Source organism: Pteropus alecto, unplaced genomic scaffold (genome assembly GCF_000325575.1).
Source record: "Pteropus alecto unplaced genomic scaffold, ASM32557v1 scaffold45, whole genome shotgun sequence".
Lineage (NCBI taxonomy): Eukaryota > Metazoa > Chordata > Mammalia > Chiroptera > Pteropodidae > Pteropus > Pteropus alecto.
In genome coordinates, this window is record NW_006442491.1 from 37808658 (window position 1) to 37813290 (window position 4633).

Below are 4633 nucleotides of genomic sequence, written 5' to 3' on the forward strand. Positions count from 1 at the left end.
TTCAGCTTGGGTGGGGTCTGTCTGGCGAGGAAACGCTCAACAACAGCGGACTTTAGCGTTGACCACATAGGGGAATTACCAGCCAGGCACAATACTTCAGATGCAGAGAGGAGGAGGAGGGGAGCAGAGCTAGCTGAATGTGACGCTACGCGCCAGTGTTTAGGATTTTCCCTCTTACTACATTAATCATCTGCTTAATGGAAACTCGCTTTTTCTTGGACAAAGGTGTTCTTATAACAACTTCTTCAGTTGGAGAATCATGTAGCAATATTCAAATGTGACGTGGTGTCAGCCTGTGGCAGGTTTACTTGTAAAGTCTGGCAAGCAAACATTTCATCTGTTTATCTGAATTGGAGAACTGGGAATTTGAAAGTTTGGAATTGTTTTCACTGTTTCCTTAATGCACCCGCCGCTTTCCACCCCCACCCCCCCCCCCACCCCAGGAACTGCTTACAGCCCTTGGCTCTTTAGCCCTCGATTTCAGCAGCTGCGACAGAGGTTTAACGAGGAAGCAAGCTGAAATTTAAGTGTTAGTAAGAATGAGGTCTTTTTTCGAATCATCTGCATGGATTTTACTTAATTTATCGGTATCATCACTGTTTTTCATGCAGAGGAAGACTATTGCGAGGAAACTGAGCAGAAACCATGGTGTTGGGGAAAGTAGGTCTCTTAGCAGAAAGGTGATCCATAACAAAAAACAAGCCATTAAAGCCAAATGAAGCTTCCAGAGGCAAGTGATGTCGCACCCCAGCTCCGAGTGCTGCCCTTTTCTTAAGAAAAGGGGATGAGATTCTCAAATTACATCTCCAGTCCCATGTACCAGGAGGAGGAATGGAATTCTTTGTCCTACTCTGCAGGGTTTTGACATTAATGATTGTTTCCTGAATCTTGATGCCCCTGAGATGGGCAGCAGGACCTGTTCTAGTCCCAGTCCTGCTCAGTGGCCTTGGGTCAGACCCAGCACCCCTCTGCCTCAGTTTCTTCCCATGGAAAATGAAGGAGCTGAATGAGATGGTCCCAGCACCCCTTTCAGCCCCAGGTGCTTGCAGGTTGATTCATTTAGAAGCCCAGAGTTGCCCACTTTGACTCGATCAATAATTTTAACGCTAATGGAGCCAAAAAGTTTTTCAAAGGTTGACTGAATCAAAAGCACCAGTTGTGAAGAAATCTATTTTGTGTCGATCTAATTTGATTTTGCCAAATCTGGTTTTGGATAGATGGCCAAAAACGGTTTAAAGAGGCAAGCTAAATACAGAAGTCCACTGAGCCCGGTTCCTAACATGGGAAAACCCTGGCTGCCTCTGGGAGCAGATACGTAGTGTTGGTCTCGTGTGCCTGCTTCCCCAAGCTGCCCTCCTTGGTCTTAGTGTCTGCGAGCCAGCTCTTCAGAGTGGGGCCAGCTGTGCGCTGAGCACTGCAGCCCGGAGGAGCTGACCGCAAGTGTCGAATGCATTATCCAGCAATACTTCTAAGTGTCCTGATGAGGCTGGACCTGGGAAACCTGGCTGGGAAGCTGCAGCTAGTTAGTTGGGGTCAACCAATTTCCTCAGCCTCTTCATTATCACTCCCTCCCAGGAGCTTTTCCAGACATTTTTTTCTTAATTGCTCCTCTCCCACGAAATTTGAATACCACAGGTACACACTATACTGTGTTATCTGTTTCTGTACTGCAGCACCTGGTAACAAGTAAGATTTCTTGGCACTCCCCCCTCCCCCAAAACCAATTTTGCTTCTGTTGCAAATGCGTGGATAAGCAGAGCAAATGGTTAAAAACAAACCTGGTTTGTGTCAAATTACATGATTTAACATCTCACTTTTATGTTTCGCCTTTTTTTTTTTTTTTTTGCCACATATTACCAGGCTAGATAGAAGGTGAATTTCATTGTTTGTTTTCCCTTTTAAATCTCGGTTTTGTGTGTGTTTGTTTTTCCCAAAGCCGCTGGTACCAGTGCTGGTGCTAGTGCCCCGTTAATCCGCGAGGCAGAGAAGCCGGAGTAAACAGCCTAGTGACTTAGTTCCCCCAAGGCCAACAATCTGCAGTGCAGGGCCTCCATCACCTGCCGACAGCACTCAGCCAGCAAGGGCAGGGCCTCCGAGAAGGAGCCATGGTGCCCCCGCACGCCCACCAGCTCCCTCCTCCAGGGCAGAACTGGGGGGGCTGTCTTCCCGGCTGTGTGCGGACAGCCTGCTTTTATTCCATGGGCTTGTTTTAGGGTGAGCACATTCCTAGTTAACAGGCAGGCATGGCTGTCAGGAAGGCCACAGGAAGATTAGGCTGCGCGGACAAGGGTAGGTGGGCGCCGTGAGGTGGGGGAGGAGTTGAGGGTGACGAAAAGGAAAAGAGGGTTTGGGGGGTCACGGAAGAAACTGCAGGATGTGAGGAGACGAGAACACTGGAAGGAAGGGAAGATCTGGAGACAGGTGTCACTGAGCCCGTAAATGTTAGGGCTCTAAAGAGTAGTTGCAGAAATACAGTTTGGGGGAAGAAAAGGTTTAGGGGAGACTCTGGCAGTTTTCAAATATCTGGGCAGCAGGGGCAACGGCAGCTCAGCATTAGAGCATTTTTAATAGCCCGGGATGGCAATGGACGGCCACTATTTGGGGGGTGGGGGAGGCTCTCAGATTAGCTCCCCTCAGTGTCCCCTCCCTCTGAGAGTCCCTTCCAGCCTGGCCCAGAAACTTCCATTTCACAGGTGCAGTGGGGTTTTCACACATCTACCTCAGCGGCTTCGACCAAACAGAGATGTTAAAACCTAGGGAATCCTGTTTTAGAGTTCAAACTCTAAGTCCTGGATTCGGGTTCGGGGAGAGGCCCCCCACTCTCAAACCTGAGGGGCGTGAGGGGCACAGGGCCGAGGACTGCCAGCCAGCCGAGGACGACAGGTTTCTCCTCTCCCCCTCCCGCCCCCCAGGCAAGGGCTGGTTGCAGGGTGCCCTGGCTTCTGTAGCTGTCTCGTTAGATTTCATTAGGAAAATTCGCTCTGGGCAGTTGAGGGTTGTGCAAGAGTGAAATTCGCCATTCCCCTCAAATGCAAATTACGTTGCCCAGAAGCCCCCGGGGTGCCTGGATTTCCACTGTGAATTACGGAAATTTCAAACAGACCTTCCACTAAAGCCGAATTGAATTTATCTTCCGGGATTCCCTCGCTCTGCCCCAGCCCCCACTTCCGCCCCTTACTCCCCTGCCTGCTCATCTTTTCTGGAATGGCACTCTCCCCTAGAAAGTCTCTGCGGCAGCACCTGGAGAAGGAATCCAGGCAGAGCCCAGGTCAGGTGACTGTGGAGGCCGTCTGGACCGGCCGTGCAAGCACGGTGGCCACACGGTGACGGTTCCCTGCCCGCCCCCACGCTGAGGGCCGAATACAGCTAGGGAGGCCAGTGAAGGCACTGAATCCACGGTGGGGGACCCCTGGCCTCTGGGCTCCAGCCTGGGGCTTTTCAATCTGAGCACCTCGATATTTTCCCGCCTGGGTTCCCCTGTCTTAACATCAGCGCTGCACCTGCTCCTCACCCTCACCCATTCGAGGCATTTTCCTTTCCCTTGGCATTCGTCTGAAACAGCCTGGTCACGCAGCCCCTTCAGCAGACAGCAGCAGGCTGCTGCTGCCTCCACCGGCCAAGGCTGGCAGAGAAGATGCTGGAAGGTAAAGGGTGGGCGCCCTAAGTTGTAACTGAACGGGAATTAATCGAACAGCTTCATAGTCTTACTGCTACTCAGTCAGCACTCGAAAAACATTTGTCACCGGGAGGCTGAGAAACGTGACAGTTGTCTCAATTTTCTCCCACGTTCTCTCCTTTTGCCTCAGTGGGTAAAGAGTTTCTCCTTTTCCTCATCTGAAACAGACCCACTGACAAGTAGCGACAGGAGGGGGCGGCAGAGAAGGCTTTTCTGCCAACACCCCTCCCCCAGTGCCACAGCCAGGAAATGCCACTGCCCAAAGAAGAGAGTTTTCCCGGGTTTCTGCCCCCTTCCCTCTCGCCCACCTCCCCTCCCTCTCCAAGGACTCGCTTCTACTTTGCTTTGTCTTTCTTGCATACGGGGCTGAACTGAGAAAGATGGTTGACAGGCAGCTACTTAAAACTGGGATGTGCCTTGTGCATTGGCAGTAAACACTCCTAAATGCGATTGTTTGCTGATTATAAGGTGCTGGCGTGGAGGCATCGATCCAGTGGTTAAGACTGGGTTTGGGAAGCCCCGGGCGTCACGTGGGGCTACTGAAAAGGGGGCCACATCCCTGCGGGTGGCAACGGTGCCATTCAGAGAGTTGGCACTCAGGGTTCCTTACAGAGCCGGCCCACGTGCTACCGATGGCACCTGGCCCTTTGGCCTGAACAGGCCACCTCAGAAACGTGTCTAACCGAGGCAGCATCTCCCGCTCCTTCTTAATTCAACACATGCGGAAACCCACTGCTTCTGCTCACCTGGACCTTGACTTCCAGGCCTCCCTGGAGCCCTCCGCTCCCGCACACCCTGCAGGGACAGGGTCCAGACCCTGGCATGCAGCCTTTGTCCCTCGGCCCAGCTCAGCTTTCTTCAGGCTCCCTGACCAGCCTCTCTTCTCTTCCTGAGCTGTGTGGCCTCATTAACTGACTTCACTTCCTTATTCCTTCTCGTTCCTATCAATATTCACCT

The 4633-nt window shown here is 52.0% G+C and overlaps 1 long non-coding RNA gene across 1 annotated transcript in view; it reads right to left on the minus strand.

Moving 5' to 3' along the window:
* Positions 1-4633, minus strand: part of LOC112471014 — an 8535-nt gene that overhangs the window by 1596 nt on the left and 2306 nt on the right. The gene's annotated exons all lie outside the window — the stretch shown is intronic.